The sequence below is a fragment of the Crocuta crocuta genome, unplaced genomic scaffold (genome assembly GCF_008692635.1).
Source record: "Crocuta crocuta isolate KB4526 unplaced genomic scaffold, BGI_CrCroc_1.0 scaffold110, whole genome shotgun sequence".
NCBI lineage: Eukaryota > Metazoa > Chordata > Mammalia > Carnivora > Hyaenidae > Crocuta > Crocuta crocuta.
In genome coordinates this window covers 164,577-173,351 of record NW_027527386.1, presented here as the reverse complement: position 1 = coordinate 173,351, position 8,775 = coordinate 164,577, and positions in this window count along the sequence as shown.

The window sequence follows — 8,775 nt, the reverse complement described above, 5'->3', positions numbered from 1 at the left end:
GATATGAACACTCGCAGACACCAGGTCTCCGCTCCTAAGGGGCTGGAATTGGCCAGTCCCTGCGCGCTCCCACGACGGCCTTCTTTGGGTGACAAACTCTGGGTGCGGATGGATGCCCGAGAAACAGTGCTCATCGGGTCAGAGTGCCGTTAGGAAACAGAAGCTGGGCCTTCTGGGTTGTTTCATGGTTAATTTTTGAGGAAGTATAGATTTAGATTGTTTTTTTTAGCTTTCTAGGTCAAATGTGTCCATCGCTGTGACATGATATGACCTCTATAGGAAAACAAATGTCAGAGGCCACACCCACCACGGAAACTCAGAATGCATGTCCTTTGGTCGCTTTGTAGAACAGCATAAAATAATTCGGTTCCTTTCCATCGATGTACGATCAAATACTTGGGTGGGATCGTGGGCACTCTTTATTTTGGGGTCGATTCTCTAACTCGATCAAGCAGTGATTTATGTACAAAAAACTGCTTCCTTTCGCGGTGTAAAATTTGATGAGTTTTGAAAGCCTCTGCTGGAGATGCAGAGCGTTGCCATCATCTGCCTAACTTTCCTTAAGTCTTCTGTTCCCCCTCCCTCCCTCTCTCCAGTCCTGGCCCCAGGATTCATCCCCCTTCCCTCCACCAATGATGTGTGGTTTGCATTTTCTAGAATATCCTGTTGTTGGACTTTGTGATGGTTAACTTTATGAGTCTGCTCGGCTAGAGTATGGTGAGCAGTTGTGTGGTCAAACACCAGTCTAGAGGCTGCTGTGAAGCTATTTATTTGTTTGTTTGTTTTTGAGAGAGAGAGAGAGAGAGAATCCTGGTACAGGGCTCAATTTCACCACCCTGAGATCATGACCTGAGCCAAAAATCAAGAGTCAGACACGTAACTGACTGAGCCACCCAGGTGCCTTTGAAGGTATTTTAAAGATGTGATTAACATTGAGATGGGCCAACTTTGAGAAAAGCAGCTGACCCTCCATACTGCAGGTGGGTCTTGTTTAATCAGTTGAAGTTCTTAAGAACAAAGTTTTCCAAGAAAGAAGGGATTCTGCTTCCAGACTGCAACATGGAAATCTAGAAATTCTGCCTGAGTTTCCAACCTTTGGACTCAAGACAGTAGCATCAACTCTGACCTGGGTCCCCAGTCTAATGGCTTGACCTATGGATTTTGGACTTGGAATCCCTTAGAATCCCTCCCTCCCTTTGCTTTGGCTTCTCTAGAAAGCCCTAATACAGAATTCTTTGAGTATTTGCTCTTTTGTGTTCTTTATGTCTGACTTCTTTTCCTGAGCATAAGGTCTTTGAGATTCATCCACCTTGTTGAGGGGCTCAGTGGTTCCTGTTTTCCTTCCACAGATTCAACACCTGTCAGTGGACATCGGGACTCTGTCCAGAGTTCGGAAATTGTGACTGAGGCAGCTGCAAACATTTGTGGAGAAATCCCTATGTGGATATATGCTTTTATTTCTCTTGGACAAGCACTGTATTGTCCGGTAATCCCACTTCTGGGTATATAACCATAGGAAATCAAGACTCAATATCAAAAAGATAATCTGTATGTCCATGTTCATTTTAGGATTGCTCACAATAATAGCCAAGACATGGAAACAATTTAAGTGCCCATCAGTGGATGAATGCAAAAGAACACGTCACACACACACACAGTGGAATATTACTTAGGAGAAAAAAGAAAATCCTGCCATTTGCAGCAACAAGGATGGAACTTGAGGGCCTTATATTAAGTGAAATAAGGCCAACAGAGAAAGATAAATACTGTTATGATCTCGCTCATATGTGGGATCTAAAAAAGTAGAATGAGTAGAAACAGAATACAATTGTCACTACCAGAGACACCTGGGTGGCTCAGTCCATTAAGCCTCTAACTTTGGCTCAGGTCATGATCTCAACCCAGGGTTCGTGGGTTCGAGCCCTGCGATCGGCTCTGTGCTGACAGCTCAGAGCCTGGAGCCCCCTTTGGATTCTGTGTCTCCCTCTCTCTCTCTGCCTCTCCCCCACTCGTGATCTGTCTGTCTCTCTCTCTCAAAAATAAATTAACATTAAAATATTTTTAAAGAATAGTCATTACCAGGAGTGGGGGTGGGGCGATGGGGAGACACTGGTTGAAAGGCACAACCTTGCGGTTAGAAGACACGTAAGTATAACTTCCGGGAACCCCTGCACAGCGGCCGTGATTATAGTCAACAAAGTGGCAAAGACACTAGACCTCACATGTTCTCACTGGAAAAAAGAAGTGGTAATTATGTGACCTGACGGAGGGGTTAGGTGATGCTGTGGCGGCCATCAGGTTGCCAATTAGAAACATCAGATCGACACATTGTACACCTTAAGCCTAAAAAGATACGGAAACATTTCCATTCTAGTTGGCACGCAGTCATGACTCCAAGCCACCTGCATAGCCAGCCTTTGCCGGCAGGCATCCCGTGATCTGGCTGCTGATGGATTAGTGCTGGTGCCAGAGGTGGCCCCTGGATCTTAGGCTCACAGCCAGTGTCCAATCTGAGTGGTCAGTGTCCTGCGTAGGCCACGCATCTGGTCCTTTGGACATCACCATGTAGGAGCGCTGACGGCACCGACCATCGCTGGTCCTCGCCAGGTGCAATGACCTCACTGGGGGGGCTGATCACCCCAGGCCCTGTGGGCGTTAATGTATGACGTGGATGCAGGGAGCCTTGCTCTGACCGTCCCTAAAGTGATACACAGAAGGCCCCAATTTAGGTAATGACCTCGTGACCTCAGCACCAGTCCCCTTGCCCCGTAAAAGCCGGGGATTACTTCAGGACCGGGTGGAGGGTAGCTGCGGGGGAATGGCCGTGTGCCCGCCAGACCCTCACACACCCGATGCCTCCGTCCGTAAGACAGCCTCGACACAATTCCGCGTCAGCCCTCTGCAGTGGCTTCCTTGGGTGTCTTCTGGGTCTGGAGGATACATTACTGACCCTCCTCCATGTTCTAATGCACCTGTTTAGAAAAATGTTCACATAGTTGGCCCTTGTTTGGAGTCTGGGCGCTTGGACCCTCTTAGGAGGATTCTCAGGCATGGGGGTTTGCTGGGGCGGGCGTTGGGCGGAGGTGAAGGAGGGTGGCCTGGTAGGAAGGAGAAATAGAGCTGAGCAAGTGTAACTGCCTTTTTTTTTTTTTTTTAACCCAGGATCGTGTTCTGGTGGAGCTGAAGAATGGAACCAAAGGGCAAGGTTACGGGCAGCAGAGGCACCAAGTGTATTAGGGTGAGAATGAATCAAAAGGAAAAGACTCCTGTGACCTGGGGGCAGGGGGAGGGGCTCCTTAAGGAGGAGGCCTGTTTAGGCAATCATCCAATATATCAGGAGGGAGTTTATCAGCCTAGTTAGTGACCAAACACACTTCTGCAAGAGGGCCTTAGATTGGGGTCCTTAATTTGGGCAATTCAGGGATGCACCTATTTATTCTGTTTCCTGCAGAAGAGAGAACTTCAGTAGTCAGGAGGGGACACTGGTGAAAAAGAGTAAAGATAGAAATGCATCATGGTCTAAGCGACATTCCAAAACATATAGTCCTTATAGCTGACTTCCCTAGGAAATGGTTCCCGGCGGGGGGAGGGGAGGGGAGGCTGATTCAATCCGGTCCTGGCTTCCACCAGCTCTGAGCAGAGGTCTCATGGCCAGAAGCAACTAGACCAGAGATATGGAGGGGCTCACATTAGACCAATAAGGAGGAAACCTCACCTGGGAGTCTTACGTTTCACGGCCATTCTGGTGACTTAAGACAGACAACTTTGTACAAGAATTGGAATGAAGAGGGGCACCTGGGTGACTTAGTCGGTTAAGCGTGCGACTTTCACTTAGGTCGTGATCTCACAGTTCGTAGGTTCGAGCCCCGCGTCGGGCTCTGTGCTGACTGCCAGCTCAGAGCCTGGAGCCTGTTTCAGAGTCTGTGACTCCCTCTCTCTCTGACCCTCCCCTGCTCACGCTCTCTCTTTCTCTCCTAGAAATAAATAAAACATTAAAAAAAAAAAAGAATTGGAATAAAGAGAGGGCATCAGCTTTCTGGGTCTTATTACCAGTCCGGCCAGGGCCTCTAACTTTCTGCCTTTTCTCCTCCCCATAGAGTAGCCACGGGCTAGAGGCTTGCAGCTTGAGCAGTCGACATGAAAGTGTTCCACGAAGACCATACTCCTCGAAAGGGCCCTGAAATGAGAGTAACGAAGGAGAAGAAAAAGTACTCGCCAGGTTTGCCCCGGGGCTCAGAGTCCTGATGAAAAGGCTCTTATGCCCACATAAGGGCACCAAAATTATGCAGCGGGACATGTGAGCAAATGGCCAAGAAAGAATTCTTGAGACCTCTTTGGTGCAGAAAGGTGATTTAATTCTAGCACGGAGATGGGAGCCATGAGCAGAAGGAGCTGCACTGGGGTTGTGAGGAGTGACCGATTATACACTTGGGGGTTAAGGATTGCGTAAGTCTCTAAGAAGTTTGGAAGCAAGGCTTTTGGAACCTCGAGGGGCTTGCTACTGTTAAGATAAGGTTACTCTTAGTCTTTAATAAAACAAAACACAAAGGCAGTAAGACAGCCCTGAGTCCCTCTAGGAAGGTCACACTGTGCATGTTTCAGGTGCAGGCTGAAAAGCTCGAAGAAGATTTAATTTAAGCTGCATTTCTCTTGCCTTTGCCCCTTCAGAAGGAGTTGGAATCTAGCCTCAGCCTGATCCCATGGGGAATCTGGAGCCTAAGGGATGCCCTGCATTGATCTCACCGAGGGGCTGGGCTTTTGCAGCTCTGTCACTATGGGCTGGGTTATGTCAGACTTTGTGCAGGTACAAGGCCAGAGGGAGTGGGGAGCTGTTCGCAGGCAGCACTCACAGCTGCTAAAGGGGGTTGTAGGGCATCACCAGTGCCCACCAGGAGGGCTTTAGCTGGTCTAGGATGACTAAGTTTTTGGGGGGATGGGAGAAATGAGGCCAGTGGGGGAGACCAGTATAAGACTAGGTTGGGTCTTGAGTACCCTGTTAGTGAGCGTGGAGTTCCTCCTGAAGGTAATAGGGAGCCCTGGGAGGCTTGAGAGTATAGGAGGAACATGGACAAGTTGCGTAGGGCTTCCTATGGTAGCCCCGCCACATTCAGGAGGTAACATACTCCACGTTAGCAGGAACAATGCCTCTGGGGTTCTTCTAAGCTGATTTCTTCAATCTTGAATGTCCCCTGTTTTCTCCTCTGCTGGGAAAGACCTATGGGGTCAGGCTTACACAAGTCATGTGGGTAGAAACTACATTTCCTCTACCCCCATCCTTCCTCTTCTCCCTCTGAGGCTGTCCCCAGACCTGGAGGATCTCTCTGAAGTGCAGATTGCATAGCCTTGGTCAACTGTTTGGGGTTTAATAAAGGGTGACTGGCATCTTGTGTTCCTCCATCCCCAACCAGGATCCCAGACCCCATCTGTCGGTAGAATAACGAGGCTCCCCCAACATCCCCTCCCCCCACTGCCACCTTATCCACATCCAAATCCTTTTAATCTGTGATTACTGTTTACACAGTAAACTGGGGCTTTGCAGTCAGGATTAAGTTAAGGATCTCAAGATGGGGGATTATTCAGGATAGTCTGGACAAGTGGATATAATGCAATCACAAGGGCCCTTTTAAGAGGGAGGGAGGAAGGTCAGAGACCATGAAAGAGGTAGAGGGAGGGAGGGGGTTCAGAAGATGCTCTACTGCTGGCTGTGAAGACAGAGGAAGGGACCTTGAGACGAGGGATGTGGGAAGACTCCAGAAGCTGAAAAAGACAAGGAATAGATTTCCCCTTGAGCCTCTAGGAGGAATGTGGCTCCGTTGACATCTTGATTTCAGGCCCCTAAGACTCCCTTGGGATTCTGACTTCCAGACTTGCAATGTAATTTATCTGTGTCATTTCAAGCAGCTGTTTGTGTGCTTTGCTATGGTGGGGGTGGGGTGGGGCAGAGAAGTCACATGGCCTCGCCCCCCCACCCCCATTCTGAATGTCAACTACTTTTGTTTCAGACTCCCCCCACCCCCACAGGCGTTCCCCAGTTCTGCTGTTCTGGTTTCCTGACTTCCTCTCTGTCCCCACAGCCCCTGCCCTAGACCAGGCCATCTCACTTTTCTCTCCTCTGGATGCAGCCCCAGCCTTCCTGGGGGAGGGGGCTCCTGCTGGGTCCAGGGCATGGCTAGTGTAAAGCCCCAGTCTGCCTTTCAACCTTGCTGAAATTCCTTCTGATGCCCTGAGGATCAAGTCCAAACTCACCTACTTTAGAAGGTTTTGCATGAAAGGATCTTTGCTGACTTCTCCTGTTCAGACATTCACTGGTACGAGGGCTCCTATGGGTAGCTGTGACAATCTAGTATAACAAGAGAATAATGACAGTAATACCAGCAAATTTTACTAAGCATTTAATCTGTGCCAGACATGATTTTGCGCTTTCATTACATTAAACCTCAAACCCTATGAAGCTGGTGTTGTCCTCCTTTTGCTGATGGGGAAAATTGCTTCTAGGTAGACCAGTTGTCTCTGTCTGCATACCTTCCACTCCAACATTGGAAGCTTTAGACAACAAGGTTGTATTTTCTTATAGTTTCTGAGGGTCTGGGAATCTGGAGGTGGCTCAGCTGGGTGGTTCTGGATCAGGGTCCCCCCAGGAGGTCCCAGGCAAGCCATTGACCACAAACCTCATTTCCTCCTCATGCTGGGTGGCTGGCTTCCCCTGGTGAATGATCCCACAAGGAGAGAGCAAGTAGGAAGCCACAGTGATTCTCTCACCTCAGATGCTTCAGATGCCACAGTGTCACACTCTCCTTGTCCTGTAGAAGAAGCCCAGCACACACCCAAGGAGAGCTCTCCCTCTTGAAGGGAAGAGTATCAAAGAACCTGTGAATGGAAGTTAAAGCCACTGCATTTCTCTGTCTGCCTCTAGTGTCCACACTCTGGATGCACGGAACAAGGGTTAGAGAGGAACATTCAAGTCCCAGAAATTGCACCCAGTTGGCTGTATTGCCCTACCTTATAGCACACCCTCCTCAGCGATCCTTTGGGTCATGGCCTGTTGTTACCCTCATTCTCCAGATGAAGAAATTGAGACCCAGAGAGGCAAGTGACTTGCCAAAGTCACTATGAGAACACATTGGAGTCGGGACTTGATCCTAGGTCTGATTCTAGCTCTTGTGGCTGTCATACCAACGCTTGAGTTTTTCCTGCACGCCAGGCTTTGTTGTAGACACGTCACGTGTGCCTGCTCCTCAGATGCACACATTAGCCCTACGAAGTGGAGTCTATGATTATTGGGCCCACTTTACCAATGGGAATGTTGAGGCACAGAGAGATTAAGAACATGACTAGCAAGCAGAGGATATGGGATTCGAACTCCTGGTGATTTGGCTCTAGAGTCTGTTTATCCCCCAGGGCTTCTCTGCAACACAACACACCTCTTGTTTATCCTCTTCCTTGGAGCTTGCTGTGTTTCTGCAGCCTCACTGGCCAGGGTCCCTGATGCACAGATAGTGGGCTGTTGATGAGTCTTCTCAGTGATCATACCTCCAAGGGGGGTACTTTGCTTTGCATGGAGCAAATGGGAGAATGAAGAAACACATGGCGCTTTTCTTCCCAAGAATGTGGGGTTGTCTTTTGTGCCTCATTTTTAGCCTGTGGTAGATGCTTTTGGTGCCAACACACACCCATGACCCTGAACCCCTCAGGGCACACTAGACTGATATTTGTCACTTGACAGGCTTACACTCAGGTTACCCCATTCTCTCTGTTTGGAGGCCAGGCCCAAGGTGTTGTGGGTTGATGCAAGCCTCAATCTGTGACTGGCAGTACCCAGCAGATACATACCCCAGCTCCCTTGCTTCTCAATTGGGGTAACTGAGAATGTTCTGGGCTGCCTTTCAGAGATCCTGGTGACATGATGCTCCAGTTTCTCACTGTGCAACTTCCTGGAATACGTGGCCACTAGGGACCCTTTCCTGCCCCCATCTCCCTGCTCTCCTCCCCAGCTGAGGTTTTCTGGAGTCACCTCCCTGGTAAACAACTTTCACTAGAATCCCAGTCTCAGCATCGGCTTCTGGGGACCCTGGCTGAGGCATTACCAGACCTCTGTGTGCGTGAGATCGTGCACACAGGGTTGGAGGTGCTGCTGTGCTGGGGTCACATGTAGGAGAGCTGGAGGCAGATGGAATGGCTCAGGGGCAAGGCCTTGGAGCCAGAGGATCTGGATTCAAATCTCAACTCCAAGTGACCTTGGACAAGTCACACACACCCTCTCCATGACTTGCTCTCTTTTTTAATTTTAATGTTGGTTGTTGTCGTTGTAAGATGTCTAGGGGTCAGAATCTCTACTTGATGATGTGGATGTGATGACGAAATTGAATTTTGTTGGCTGTGTGTCTAGAATGGCACCTGGTCAGTGATGGCTGCTGTGTGGGGTGGGCTGGGAAGAGCCCTTTGAGTCCGGTCTTCGCTTTGCTGGGGACAGATGATGGTAGGTCACTTGGAGGTGCAGGGAAAGAAGGCTGAGAAGTCAGTCCTGGTGGGGAAAGAAAAAAGCAAGAGATGGGGGGAAGGAGAGAGACTGGAGAGCAAGAACACAGCAACACACCAGTCAGATCAACTTCTCTTCATGGGGGTGGAAAGAGAAAATTAGGGGTTTGCCACACTGTCCTCATCTAGAAAAATTCAGCAAGAAGGGCTGTCTTACCCTGGTGGCGTTGAGCAATTCTGGCTCCACCCCTACCCTCTCCCCATATCCTCTGCTATTGAAAACCCAGAGAACGAAGAAGA